Genomic DNA, 16782 nt, shown 5'->3' with positions numbered 1-16782 from the left:
TTCCAGTAGCAAGCATGGGACTTGCTTGGGAAATGCTACCGACTCCATGTGACAACCCGAAACTTCTACCTGGTATATCTAGTCAGTAAATCTAAGTTAAACTCGTTTCTGTTAACTTCTAGCACAGTTTAAGGGTCTATTTAAGTGTTTTAAGCTTGGGTTCAGTCAAGGTTGAGGTTAGGAATGATTCAACAAGTCGTATAGTGTCAAAACCGGGCCATACACACCCTTAGGGGGAGTGTACGGCCGTACACATGGGTGTGCGGCCGCACACTCACCTCTTGGCCGCACACTCCCTTCTAGGCAGCACACCCACCCTATATAAAGGGTAGACCCCTTTCCTTTCATTCCTTTAACATCCTGGCAGCACACAACACCTTTTCTCTCAAGACTCTTCAACCGCAAACCCTCCCAAGGCTTCAAAAACGTAAGTAATCCATCCCCTCGCTTGTTGTACTTGAAGAACCACTTGATCTAAGCCCTTAATCATCAAATTTTCATCATGTTCTTCATCATATGAAGGAGTACGGCCGCACACCTTCATAAGGGCGGCCGTACACTCTTAAAACACCCTCCAAAGTGAGAGTTTGACTTCCATACTCGAGATAGACATGACCCTAGCCTTATTGCACCTTGAAATTGACATTTTGGACATCTTCATGTGGGGTGTACGACCGCACACACCTGTGTATGACCACACACACCCTTGTGCGGTAGCACACTCCTTGTGTGCGGCAGCACACTCCCGTGTGCGACCACACACTCATCCTAGGGCCGCAAACCCACTTCTAAGACCCTAAACTTGTACTACAACTTAGTTTGGACCTAGAACACTTCATGGATGCAAGTATGGACCTTGGAAACACCTCATAGACACCTTCCATCATGAGTGTACGGCCGCACACCCATGGCCGTACACACCTTTAAGGTGGCCATACACCTCCCTCATGCAATCCTTTAAGGTTCTAGCACTTAGTGCAAGTAGTCCCAAGTTCCTAGAGTGGTTCTCCATCACATCTAGTGGTGAAATACCTTCATTTGACTCCTTTATGTGTCATTACGTGTTAATTAGGATCAACTCGTGTTCAAGGCTTCACTTGAACATCCAGCATTCCGTATCGATCTTTCCTTCAAATCGCCCGAGGTGAGTTCATACCCCTACGCTTTTTCCGAGTTTTTCAGGTTTTCAGGGGGGGCAATACAAGCAAAAGTACAAGGAAACTTGTGCTTAAAAATATATTATTTTGTTAAGATAATTATATTCTCAGTATGCTTTTAACACGGAAAACAGTTTTACCAAACGATTAAGAAATCAACTCGTAGAAACAGTTATCAAAACTAGAGCAATGAACTTATGAATCATGTAGTAAAATGTATCATTTTATAAAGGAATCATGTTAAATCACAAAAGGATTTTCTATATTATTAGTGTAAATTTGTTTGTCTAAGTTTGAGACACGTCCTTGGTAACACTCACCACAAGAAACAGAGTGTAGGACTAGTACTTGTGACCATAGTCTCTTGTAGGGAGAGCGTGACTGTTGTGTATAGATCTATACGGGACTGACAACCCCACACCTCGCTGCTAGCTACAGTCGGACCGACAGGTCTACGGGTGACAAAGTCATTAAGGATACCGGCCGTTGCGGGCCATATCCAGTCAGTTATGGTCATGACACTCACAACCTAGATAACAGAGATTTACTTTTGTAATAATGAATCAAGTGAACTAACCTCAAAGTAATAACCGACTTAAATTACTGGAGGGTATTAATAATAATATCTTCAGGACTTAGTTCATCACAGTTTTCTTTTATTTAGTTTTTAAGGCTAATATACCTATCTGGGTGTAACCAGGGTTTTTAAAAGAAAACTGCTTTTATCAACACGAGTATGGTAGATACTTGCATACCTCAGTTTAAAATGAAAAATCAACCATCAACCATTAGGGAAGATATAGGATTTTCCTGGGATAAACCGGCTATTCAAAACGGACTGTTTTACAACCAACAAATATTCATATTCATTCCACGACTCCTTGGATTGTACATATATTGTATGAATCTGGAAGTCATGGAAGGAATGGGCTTTTCAAACACGCTTTTCATAAGAAAATATAGGATTTTCTTGAGGAACACTTTTAAAAAGGATCAAAGAACATTTTTCCACCAAAAACTAAACGCTTATGAACTCACCAGCTTTATGCTGATATTCTTTAAAAACTGCTTGTATTCTCAGGGAATTAATAGATAGGTACCTCCAGGAGTTCGGAGAAGACAGAACGTTAGAGTCACGTCTTTACTATTTTACCTTGATATGAACAAAACTATGTATTAAACAATGTAAACTTTTTTTTATGTATGTATTCAATGTCTGGTTGTGTTTACTATGCTTGCTATGTTACAATTGTTGTGATACTACGCATGACGTCCTCCGCCCCAGAACGTTTCCGCCGTTCCGGTTTTGGGGTGTGACACTCCATATCCGTTGGTATTATGCTACCGATATTTCTATGGAAAAAACATTCGTAACAATTTTGGAACGAAATTTTTTACGAAATCACTTTCCGTTGTACTGCTGCTATGGAATTAATTATCGTGGTTACTATGCAACGAACTTTTTCAACGGAAACCAATTCCATAATTGCTTTGCTATGGAAGTACCATTCGTAGGTATTTGCTAGGGAATTCTGCTATGGAATTTGATTTCCTTTGCTTGTTTTGTTATGGAAAAAAAAACCTAGCTAATTTGTGACGACATTTGTTACAAAATTATATTCCATAGCAACGTTGATAAGGAGTAGTTCAAACTCATAGATATTTAGCTATGGAATTTTGCAACGACAATAAAACTCGTGGAATTTTTAGTAATGAGCAATTATATGGTGCAACTTTTGTAACCAATTTTGCTAGGAATTAAATTTTTGTAAAGTAATTATTTTTATGTTATATTGAATATTTTTTTAGCATTTCAATGTAAAAAAACTTGATTATACCATAAACTATTACTTAATTGGATATTTAATGAAAATATTGTACATACAAATATTTATGAATGGCACTAATACATAACATCACATTTACCAATTGGCATGCAAAAACTAAAAATTAGACAATGTAAGCATCATTCTATAGAGAAACAAAAACATCTAGTCAATATCTTCTTTCTCCTCTTGTTCTTCATTGCTCAATGTACTATACTCATAACTACCCTCGCTGTCAGGAATACCATCATTGTTGTCCTCATGAATTTCACCTTCTTCGTCAATGTTATTTTCATTATCTGAACCACTGGTTGACATGTCATGATCATCCTAATTGTCTATATCGGCTGTAGTTTGTATAATGATTTCATTTGTTTCAACTTCATCTTCTTGGAAAGCAACGTCTTTCTGAAGATGATTTTCACGTACATCAGTCCAGCCACGAGGTTTAACTTTAAATACAGCCCACCAGTCTGAGTTGTTTGTTTTCAAACTTGGGTAAGGAATGTAACACACCTGAGTGGCTTGCGTGGCTAAAACAAACGACTCGAATGTGTTGTATTTTATTTTGACGCTTATCTCGACCAAGTTATATTGTTTGTGAACATGAACTCCTATGTTAGGTGTTAGATCGTACCAATGACATTTAAACAAAAACTGTGGTTTTAATTGGGGAACCAGGGTACTCGACTTCTAAAATTTCCTCTATGTTACTGTAATAATCACCTCCTTGGCTACTAACACACAATCCGCTATTGATTGTTGATTTGTTTAGACCATGAGCTTCTGTGTGAAACTTGTAACCATTGACAAAGTATAAACTATATAATTTCACTATTTTGAATGGCATTTTAGAAAGGTCAGATATATACTTGCTGTTTATCCGGATCCTACGTGCCTATATGACAAAAAATAATAAAATTAAAAAATATAAAATTAACACGCACATAGTTTTGAAACCATACTGCAAAGTTCTTCTCAACTTCAGCTGCAAGCTCCTATTCATCCATATCCCCAATAAGTTCATTCAAATCTTCTTCAAATATTTTGTATTACCATTTAAATAACATTTTTAAAGTTACTATGATTTAATAAACAAAATCATGCATGTAAATGTTATTCAGATCAATTACAAATGATTATTAATTATAATTAAAAGTGAAGTATATGTTACTTACCAAATGTAATGTTTGATCTTATCTTCATTAAGGAGTATGTAAGTTTGGGCAGCATGCAATTCCTCATCAGACAACATTCTATTCCCGAATCTTCCATAATGACGACCAGGATATGAAAATATATCTAAAATTTTATTGTTATCATCAGGTTGCTCATCTCCTCCTCCATCATCATTTCGAGGCAACTTTCTATTACGTGTGGGGACACCAGTCTCGAAATAATGAGAGCAAAATATTGATTCTTCACGAAGCAAGTAAGCGTTAACAACAGACCCTTCCACTCGAGCTTTATTTTTCACATCTTTTTTCAACTAATTTAGATATCTGTAGTAAAGAATATTTAAATTAGCTTACAAAAATAGCAACATACATTTTGATGTAAAATACAAACCTTTCAAATGGATACATCCACCGATATTGGACGGGGCCATCTATCTTCGCTTCGTATGGAAAATGTACTGATAAATGTTCCATGGAGTTAAAAATACCAGGGACAAAGATGGTCTATAATTTACATACAATTATTGGGACTCGGCTTCAATCCTTTCCATGTCTTTTGTTGTGATTGATGTTGTTGTTAATGTTTTGAAGAAAAGACTCAACTCTGTTAATGTTTCCCACACATGTTTTGGCAACATCTCACGAAATGAAATTGACATCAATCTTTGCATAAAAATATGACAATCGTGGCTTTTCATTCCGAACAGTTTAAACCCGGTTAAATCAACACACTCCCCCAAATTAGAAACATCACCATTGGGGAAACACAATTTCTCCACCCATTCGCATATGATTTTCTTTTGATTCTTGTCTAGAGCATAGTACGCTCTTTGATCATCTTCGACTCATCTTCTCTTCCTACATTAGAGTTTCAGATGTCTTCTTACTGCTACATTATCCTTCGTCTTCGCTTTGACATCCATTACAGTGTAAAAAATGTTCTCAAATACACTTTTCATAATATGCATAACATTAAAATTATGTCTAATGAGGTTTATTTTGCAATATGGTAAATCCCAAAATATGTTTTTTTTTCCAACCATGATTGTCACATGCTTTGTTTACATCATCAGCATGTAGTTCAGTCACTTTTACCAAACCTAATTGTTCAATTTCCAATAAAGTTTGTTCATCATTCTTACTTGGAGGAGGACCTTCTGTCACTTCACGATTCCTCTTGAACTTATTTTTATCCTTTCTATATGGGTGATATACCTGTATAAATCTTCTATGGCAGTCAAACCATGACATCTTATTACCATTCTTTAGTTTGAATGCTTGTGTATGTTTCCCACAATGTGGATATGCTAACTTCCCTGTTGTAGACCATCCTGACAACATTGCATATGCTGGAAAATCGTTTATTGTCCACATCAAAGCTGCTCGTAAAGGGAAATTATGTTTTAAAGATATATCATATGTTACTACGCCTTCTTCCCATAACTGCTCCAATTCTGCAACAACTGGTTCCAAAAAAATACATCTATTTTATGCTTAGGTTTTGAAGGTACTGGCACAAGTGCGGTCAAAAACATGTAAGGCTCTTTCATGCACATAGAAGGTGGCAAATTATAAGGTGTTATAATAATAGGCCAACATGAACATTGTTTTCCAAATGCTCCATGTGGTGCAAACCCATCTATACTTAGGCCTAATCTAACATTACGTATTTTTGCTGCAAACGAAGGATGAATTTTGTCAAAGTGCTTCCAAGATTCTGAATCGGATGGATGACACATTACTCCAGCATCATGTCCATGATCCTCGGAGTGCCATCACATGGAAGCGGCTGTGGCTTGTGAAGCATACAGTCTCTTCAACCTTGGAGTTAAAGGAAAGTAATGCATTCTCTTAAAGGATACGCGAGAACATCTGGCCAAATATTTTTGACCGTTTGTACCTATCTGCATTGCAGAATTTTCATCGATAAAGATCTTTGTCTCCCCTCCAATATACCATACATCCAGACCTACATTAGTCAATCATCTCCACACGCAAATCTAGTGCTTGTATTAACTTTTTACTCTCGCATAAAATACCAACCATATTATTCTCCTCCAGTAACACATCATTTATCAATTAGCAGATAGCATTATAACTTTGTTTAGGTATGCGGTACTCTGATTTTATTTTCAATAGTCTAGCTACAGCAGACAGTTGTGTGACTTTTTTACATCCAGATCACAACTCTTTATCGGCTGCCTCTAGCATATCAAAGAATTTTTTATCTAGTGCATTTGGCTCCTCCTCAGGATTACTTGTATTAAAATCAGGAGCCATTGCATCTATGACCATTTCTCTATAAGTACATTCACCTTCATTCAAATTTGTGTTTGAATCATCCACCCCTAAAGATGTATTGTCATCAATAATGGATGTTTTGCCATGTTTATCCCAAAACCAATATTCCTTAACAAAACCTGACTTGTACAAATGATGCTTAACAGTATCAGAGTCTCTAAATGGTATGTTACGACATTTGATGCATGGGCATTTGATTCTATCTTCGTCCATGAACCTTTGTTGACTGGTATCAAAGTCTATGAATTTTTTCACTCCTTGTATGAAAAAGACGATACACAACCACAATTATCTTTTCTTTCATACATCCACGTTCTATTGGTATTTTTCACGGTGTTAAATCTGTAAAATATACATTTAAATAACACAATATTATGTTCATTAATGTTGCTTCGAATTAATAGATGAGATTTGAAGTAAATATATATGTACAATATAAATATTGCAAAGCTACCTTAACAACAAATCGTTTCACAAAATTAATGACTGAATGATGAACCAATCTTCAAAGTTTTCTCATTTGAATGGATGAATTGCTTTGATGATTTGATAATGGCGTAGAATATTTGTACAATGGTTTAATTGAATTTGAGAATTGTAGAACACAGATTCAAAGAAAGAGTGTATGAGGGAACCTTCGACAACCCTTGATTTCGATGTGGTAGATGGATACTAGGTCAAAGTATTTGGTCGATATTATTCAATACTAGGTTTAAATCCATGTAGTACACATGTAATAAATTTAAATAACATGCATAATAAAGTTACAGCTTTGAATAGTATGAAATACTTAAATTATTAGTTTAAATATAATGTTAAAGGGCATTTTGTTGACATTCATTTTGCCACATTAATTTCCAAACTTTTACACTTTTATTCCCTTAATAACAACACAACATATATACTAATCAAGTAACAACATCAACTAACTACTCAAACACCATAACATAATAAAATGACCAAAATGCCCTTTTACCATAAAATAACAACATAAACCAAAATAAAAGTATATACAACTACATATACAATATAATATAAACACTGATATTAATATAAACACTGATATTGAAAGTCATTAATATATACTTAATAAACTATTAATGTCCATTATCAACCATGTATATATTTAAGAAAACTACAAAACCTACCGTACTCCACATAGCAACGGCAAACCATGCAATACCTTTGTGGATCCTCATCCTCTTCATGTCCTACCGCAAATGCCCCTTTAACAGAATGAAGTGCCTCTTCACATTGAAATGTGATGTTATTCGTTGTAAGTATATGAACAACATCAAAAGTCTTCGACAAATCTCTGGCACTATCAACAGCACCTATGTACTCCCCACGATCCGGAACTGCCCAGCCAAAATACGCATCAAGTAGTTGTAAACTTACATATTAATAAAACTATCAATTAATTATACAACACAATACTAAATATTATCCCCAAACTATAAACATGTATTAATTAACTATATACAAAATTTATTGTACATATATACCATACCTACCTTGATCACACTGAGGAAGCCCTCTTGAAATGTAGATCATTCCAAGCAAATAAATTGCCTCAAGATGATCTTCATCTGCTGCTTGTCCCAACAAAGTCATTCCTACATCAAAATTGCCATTACATAAGCACTCCTCCTTGTTACGGAATAACAATATCATTAACATCAATGACACTAAAAATTAATAAATGAACTCAAATTACATAAAATTACTGAAATTACACATACCGCTCCTTGTCTAAACATGACTTCAATGTTATTATGCATTGCACATGTGTGTATAAATAAATCAACATTAAGATGGTTGGGACCCATCCCTGCAATCATGTGCAGGGATGCTGTCCTGAACACTTGAGGATCACCCCCGCTGCATACATCTTTTTTGAACTTCAAAAATTGAAATATACAGTAAATAACTAATAAATCAAGTTACATTTCGTCAAATAAACATTCATTAGTTTATGTTTAGTGAGAATTAGCAAATTCTTGTAGAGATGATGTCTTTTACAGATTCTAACCCTAACATTACAATAATCCGAATCAAAATCTCGGAAGATCATCCAACGAACTACAACTTCTTGTATTCGACATTCTACATACAAAATACACATTTCACTAATTGATTTCAATTTTTTTTTAAAAATTAGGTGTAAATGTGAAAAACGGTGTAACAGGGTAAGGAAAAAAACCTTACTTTATGATGCTCTAGTTATCAACTAAGTATCTGCGTCAATATTATCGGGGAAAATCGATTTTCAGAGCGATTACCTATCGACGATTTGGGGGTTTATATGTTCGTCTGCAGTTTTACTGTCGGGAAGATTTGAGACGTTCTGAATGGTTGAAACACTGAAACGACAACATGACATCAGAACCATCATGGCGCCTAAATAATGTACAATGCAAAAAGACCAAAGTGCCCTTATAATCATTCGAAATATGTGATTACTAAGGGCAGTTGTGTCAAAACAAATTATTGAAACATTATAACCTTTTATGGGTCAAAGTGGAACTTTGACAATTTAAATGAAAAAGACGAAGTTAAATAAAAAGATTGAAGGAAGTAGGATTCGAACCTGTGACTTCGGGAAGGAAGAAAGATGTGTCATCCGGCTGAACTAAACTGCCTTATGTTTCTCACAATTGAATAACTTTAATATTATCTTCCTTAATGTCGATTACAATTAATACATGGTATTTGAAGTAATTATATATGTACAATATAAATATAGCAAAGGTATCTTTACTACAAATCATTTCACATATTATACTCAACTTATTAGACCAACTCCAATGGAAAAACATTAAAATGGTGATGTTTACACATTAAAATGGTGTTTTCAATCCAATCACACACTAAATGGTGATTTTAATTTTACTAAATTAACATATATCTCAAAATTTGATAATTATAACACAACCATTTAATTTTAAAGTAACATACACTAAATTAACATATATTTCAAAATTTGATAATTATAACACAACCATTTAATTTTACTAACATAATATAAACACTAATATGTATATATATATTAAAACTTGACCAAGTTAGGAATAGTAAGCTTTTGTTGACTTTCATTTTGCCACACGACTTTCCAAACTTTTACTCTTTTAGTCGCTTATTAACAACACAACATAGTTACTAATCAAGTAACGACATCAAGTAACTACTTATCAAGTAAATTACTATATATTTATATATTAAACCAAAAGAGTGTACAAATCATTAATTGTCATAATATGAAAGTACATATCAACAAACTACTCATAAATGATCCCAAACTCCCTAGCAAACCGAACGAAACAAGCATCCCATAAACAAATTTCACACCAAAACACCCATTTGTATCCATTCACAAAAGCGCCTGACACATTAATCACAGACCTATGCATTACACAAGTTCTATGGAAGCCATGGAAGTGTACATGTTTTCTCCCATCCCTATTTAATTAGAGATGAACCTTGGAAGAAGTTGCTCTAAGATTCCAAGTACCTTTTGTTCTGCGATAAGCATTATTCAACATGTCCAAAGCTTCCTGCTTCCTCTGTCTGCCTTCTGCCATCAACATCATTCCCAGGACAAATGTTGAATCCAAATGTCCCAATGCAGATGCTTCTTCAAGCATCGTTTTCCATTCATGATCAGCTTCCAAGAAAAATAACTTCATCTGAAAAAAAAACACTAAACACATAATTTCTAGTTAAAGTAATGCAAAACAAGAAACAAATTAATACTATGCATATAACAGCGTAATCCATCTACCTCCATCCGTTTGTATATTTCTTCTGTTTTTCCCGCCTCGTTCAAGATTTTGCAACTACAAACGAAACACAATATTGGCCCCTAACTATAAGCACAAATCAAATATACACGTGTAACTGAAGGATCGAAGACAAACTTACACACTCTTCATCTTGAAAGCGTCGACTGCTGAAAATTTTCCCATCTCGACTATTATCTTCTCAATCACTTCCAATGGCATGTCAGTTAGCGATTTGCTTTGCTTTCTTGGTTGCATCTTCGAAGAAGTACTGGCTTCCATAATATTATTCCTCGGCTAAGATAACGATTCTGTAAAAATGATTTTAGGGTTTTTGACTGTTGGAATTTTGAAATTGGGGTTGATTGCAAGTGACTGAAATAAGACTGAAGAACTGAAACGACGTGATTCGTCGGAAAAATTATGGTGCCTACAAGATGTTGACTATAAAATGACCAAATTGCCCCCGTACATACAATGACTCATATTTGATTAGTAAGGGTAGTTTTCTCAAAAATCAGAATTAAAAAAAAATCAATCTATTTTAAAACACAACCGGCACAATTGATATATGCCTTTTTAATCTAGCAACTACCACATTGACCAATGACCCATATGTCATCCATGGGTGTTACCATGACACTATAAGCAACTACCACATGACCCATATCCATATGTCATCCACAGGTATTACCATACTACCACGATGACCAATGACACATATGTCATCCATGGGTATTAGCATGACACTATAACCAACTACCACATGTAGACCCATGACCCATATGTCATCCATGGGTGTTACCATGAAACTATAACAACCTACCACATCTCGAACATGACCCATATGTCATCCATGGGTGTTACCATGACACTATAAGAAACTACCACATTGATAAATGACCCATATATATGTCATCCATGGGTATTTCCATGACACTATAACCAACTACCACATGTCGACCCATGACCCATATGTCATCCACGTGTGTTACCTTGACACTATAACCAACTACCACATGTCGACCCATGACCCATATGTCATCTAGGGGTGTTCACGGTCCGGTTTTTTCGGTTTTTAGCTCAAACCGAAGCCAAACTGTTAGTTACGGTTTTTTCAAGCGAAAACCGAAGCCGAACCGTTTAAAAATTAAAACCGAACAAAACCAAACCGTTACTAACGGTTTGGTTCCGGTTTGGTTTCACGGCTTGGGCTTGTTAGGCCCATTTTAATCGAGTCCATTAGATTGTTAAAAAAAATTCAATATTGTTACAACAACAAAAAAATCTGCCAAATATTGTTAAAAAACTGCAATGTTGAAGCTGTCAAAATAGTTTAAAAAAAACTGTCAACAAAAAATCTGCCAAATATTGTTTAAAAAACTGCAATATTGTTAAAAAAAACTACAATATTAAAGTTGTCAAAACTGCCAAAACAGTAAATAAAAAGCAGTAAATGAAAACAATAAACATTGTTCTATTACATCAAACATTTCTATCGATTCATGCAACTTAAAAACCATCCAAAACAGCAAATAAAAACAGCAAATATCATTCCATTACATCAAACATTAAACTAATACACACAAAACAACAATTTTTTCCATTATCCGCAAGCTCACTTCGAAAATGCTATCCACTTCCAAAATTCCATCCAATCCATAAGCTTTTGTTGTCCAAAAAGTTAATATTAAAAGATCACACCAAAAATTCAATATAAAACCATGAGAAGAAAAATACCTTTCAATCGATGTTGTCGGTACAAATATTAAGTTTGTTTGCAAAATCTGAAATACAAGTTATATTTTGTTAAAAATAATAACAAAGAGAAAATATAAAATGTTTTAGAATTTGAAAAATTACCACTTTCAATTTCTTCAAGGTCTTCAATTTCTTTCAACACATCTTCATAACAAACTTTTGCAGTTTTGTTAAACACACCCCGAATCCAATTTTGTGTGCATACAAGCGCTTGCACTGTTTTAGGAGAAAGACTACTCCTAAATGAATCAAGAAGTCTACCCCTCGTGCTAAATGCAGATTCTGAAGCAACTGTAGAAACTGGAACAGCCAACACATCCCTTGCAATTTTTCCCAAAATCTTATATTTTGCTTTATTTGTCTTCCACCAATCCAACAAGTCAAAATACTCATAGCTTGGCTCTTGATTGTCTGACAAATATCTTTCAAGCTCACTCAATTCTCCTATTTTTTCGTCTTCCAAATGTGCCTTATATTTTAACATACGCTTCTCTTGTATGCTAAGATTCTCATTAACTTTCCTTTTGTTATGATTCTTGTTTGAAGAAGAATTTTTGGCATGCATAGGATCTTTTTCCAATTAAAAGTCATAAAGTCGAGTCAAAGTGGCTTTTAACTTCTTTTTCAAGTCACATGCAATATCACCAATAGGGTACATTTCTTCCAAACTCCAATTGACATATTTTAACTTGTATCGAGGATCAAGAACAACGGCTACATACAATAAAGGATTCATCTTTTCTGCATTTCCCCAATATTTATCATACTTTTCTTTCATATTCATAGCCATCGAACTCACCCGCCAATCATCACTTTCAATGCATTCATCAATATGGCTATGCAATGAAAACATATCATGAAAGTAAGCACTAGAAGTTACATACAAAGACCTTGAAAACCAATTTGTCACTTCATAAAATAATTTAAGAAAAACCATAAATGCTTGTGCAACATCCCAATCAATATCATTGGGTGGCCCGACTTTAGTGACATCATACATTTTCTTTGCATCTACTTCATTCAACAAGCTACTAGGACCCACATTAAAAAACCTTGCATAATGTCCATCTCCTTCCAACCGATTAAATGATTTTCTATACTTCAAAGCCGACTCCAACATCAAGTAAGTCGAATTCCACCTAGTGGAAACATCTAAGCAAACAGTTCCAGTAACATTTAACTTTTCTATCTTCACACATTCCTTGAACTTAGCCATCCTTGAAGGCGAGGATCTAACATACCTCACAACATTTCTAATAACTTGAATTGCAGGATCATAATCTTTTAAACCATCACACACAATCAAGTTTAACACATGAGCACAACAACGCATATGCAAGTATTGAGCATCTAAAACCGCATGTCCCCAATTTTGTATTTTCTTCTTCAGAAAAGAAATAGATGTATCATTAGAGCTTGTATTATCCACAGTGATTGTAAAAACCTTCTCAATACCCCATGTAATTAGACAACTCTCAACCATTTTACCAATTGTGTCACCCTTATGATTAGAAATAACTTCAAAATTCAAAATCCTTTTTTGCAATTTCCAATCTACATCAATGTAATGGACTGTTAAAACCATATAATTGATGTTTTGACATGAAGTCCATGCATCAGTTGTAAGACAAACAGATTGTGAAGATTTTCGTAAAAGCTCTTTCAAATTATTCTTTTCTTCCACATACAAAGATAAGATATCTCTAGCAATTGTAATCCGACTCGGTAACTCTAGCTCGGGTCGAACTACACTACAAAAATAACGAAAACCTTCTTTTTCAACAAATCTAAATGGTAGTTCATCAATAATAATCATTTTAGCAAGAGCTTGTTTACCCAATTCCTTTGTAAAACGACCACATTGTAAGTTTCCATCCTTACCCTTTCCAAAAAAAATTTATAGTTGTTTGTTTTTTTTCTACTTGACATTTAAGTGGATCAAACTTGCATAACTTTCTCAAATGATTTAACATAACACTAGTACCATTCTGACTTGGTTCATACACATAGCTTTTCTTACAGTGAATACATGCGGTGCGTGCTCCTTCAGGTGGAATTGTATCCGGTTTGTTGAAATGTTGCCAAACAATAGACTGCTTTCGTCCCTTTCTTTGGTTATGATCAGGAGCACCTCCATTTTGCTCCACATCAACGACATCATCTACATCAATATCTTCCATACCAGCTGTTGGACTAGTGTCTAAGCCCGTAACTATATTTGGTAAGTACTTGACCCGGTTGTGCATGGTCCTTTTGGGTTGCCTTCACCATAACAACTTGACAGGGTGATTTATGAAGAGAGAAGAGATATTATTATATTAATATATTATGGGAATAATATATTAAAGGAATAATAATATTATTTAATTAATATTAGTCATAAATTAATTAGGAATTAATTTGGTGACTAAAAGAGGTTAATTGAATAAAGGGGCTTAAACTGTTAAATGTGTGATAGTTGAGTTTTGGGCTATGAATCCTTATAGATCTAGGGTGGCCGAAATTAAGGAGTATGGGCTCCTTGAATTCGTCCAAGCCTTAATCTAGAAGGATCCTTGGATTGCTTAGGGCCTAAGTTATTCAATTAGGGTTAAGGATGTAACCCTAGTAGCTCATAGTATAAATAGACCCCATAGGTGAGGGAAATCGGCCACCTTGTTGCATTGGAAACCCTAGAGCCGATTTTCTCATCCCTCCGCTCTCTCCAAATCATCCTCTTGCTAGTTGGTGTTTGTAAGCCATTAGAGGAGTGACAATTGTGACTCTAAGCTCCAAGAACAAGAAGATTCAAGCAAGCAACTTAAGGTATTCATCTAGATCTGATTTCATGTGTTATGTTTCAATTGTATTCTCTAGATCTAGGATTGTAAGTCTTGGAAACATTGCATGTTCAATTAGAGAAACCTAGATCCAAGCATTAGGGTTTGCATGTGCACATAGGAAAGTTCTTATGGCTCAAACCCATCAGTGGTATCAGAGCTTAGATTGATTTCTATTGAATTGATGCATTGTTTGATTGTTCTTGCCATGAAAAATCGTTTTTTGTGCCCCTGACTGACAGACTCGGCGAGTCCCATTGTGGACTCGGCGAGTTCATGCTACTCGGCGAGTCCATGATGGTACTCGGCGAGTCCAAGCGTCTGTCAGAGTGATTTTCGGGATTTCTTGCTGTTTTGCTTGAGGATACTTGCCTTAATCGTTTTGGGTCAATAAAATCCGAATTTTATCATATATTTGACTATATCCTTGACAAAACAAAAGATAATTACCATTTAGTTAAATAATAATTTCCTTATGTGATAATAATTGATTATTTGAATTAATTGGTAGATTGTCTTGCAAGTAATATTGACTAGGTCAAATTTAGATTACCACTAAATTAATTAGTTAATTTATATTATTTGCTATTTGATCCTTTATGTTTTGAAAAGTTCAAAACTTGTCCTCAAGTTTGAAATTTAAGTTTTGTGATTAAAAGTTTTAATTTGAACCATTTAAATTTCAAACCTTAGAATTTTACAAGTTTTAAAATTCAACCTTATACTTATAGTATTATAAGATTAATATATATACGTATAACTTAAATGCTAGTCTTACCTTTAGTAGGCCTCATTCACGAAGCCGATCTATAAGGGGGGTATAAGGTTATGGCCTATAAAATGGCCGTTTAATGGGTGTTCATTCTCACCCACCACTTCCTTGATTGGTGGGGGGTCGTTAGCCGAACGGGTAGGATCGGGCAAACCTTTCCTCATTAAAAGTATAATGAATCTATATAAAGTAACTAGAACGTTTTCATAAAATTCCCAATCTTAGTTACTTTAGGCAAAAGTGAATTGATGCAATTCCATGAAATTACACTTTGTGCCCTTGCTAAGACGTTAATGGAGCGCGTGTGGTTAACCGGCACATTAATTGGGTTCTAAGAAATGGTAGCAAAGGGTGACTCATTGTTTGTCATAGCTCGATGGAGCGTGTGTGGTTAACCAACACATCGAATAGGTGACTGTAACAATAAGGGCACCATGTACATTTGCATGGTTATTCACACCCACTTTGTGATCCTCGGCATCCCATTCACAAACGAGAGGGGCATATCGAGATTTAAACATGCCATTGAAAGGTTCAATGTATCTCAAAAGATCTAGGAGTTTTCAATACATTTAAAACCTAATTTCTTTTTTGTTTTTCATGGTGGAGAATTAGTGAATCGACATTCACTTGCCTTCAAATTATTTACTTGTTAGATTACGGCATCCCTTTTCTAATTTGTAAATAATGTTGTTGGTTCCTAGCCCTAATTTCTCATTTAGGTGATTAATTGGGGAAATTCATTTCTAATCAACTTTGTTCTTTTTCCTTTTCAGATGTCGAATGCAAACAACAACGCTTCTGGATCAAACTCCTCTGGTTCATTCTCACTCATGAACTTGTGTGGGAAAGTGACATTCGATGGGACCAATTTCAGTAATTGGATCCGCAACATTCGCATGGTCACTCGCTACGAGGACAAAGAATATGTCCTCGACGAGAAGCTAAAGGAGATTGATATCGAAACTGCTACTGCCGATGAGATCGCGGCCTACGAGGCCCACGAGCATGATGCCACGAAAGTCCATTACATCATGATCGCGACTGTGACTGCTGAACTTCAAAAGTCCTATGAGGACAAGTACCCCTCTGAGATGCATCAGGATCTGCTGGAACGCTACCACCAGAGCGCTAGGCAAGAGAGGTATGAGATCATAACTTCGATGATCACTACCAAAATGGGCAATGG

The sequence above is a fragment of the Lactuca virosa genome, chromosome 4, assembly GCF_052849685.1.
Source record: "Lactuca virosa cultivar CGN04683 chromosome 4, Lactuca_virosa_CGN04683_v6, whole genome shotgun sequence".
Taxonomy (NCBI): domain Eukaryota; kingdom Viridiplantae; phylum Streptophyta; class Magnoliopsida; order Asterales; family Asteraceae; genus Lactuca; species Lactuca virosa.
This window is presented reverse-complemented; position numbering follows the sequence as displayed.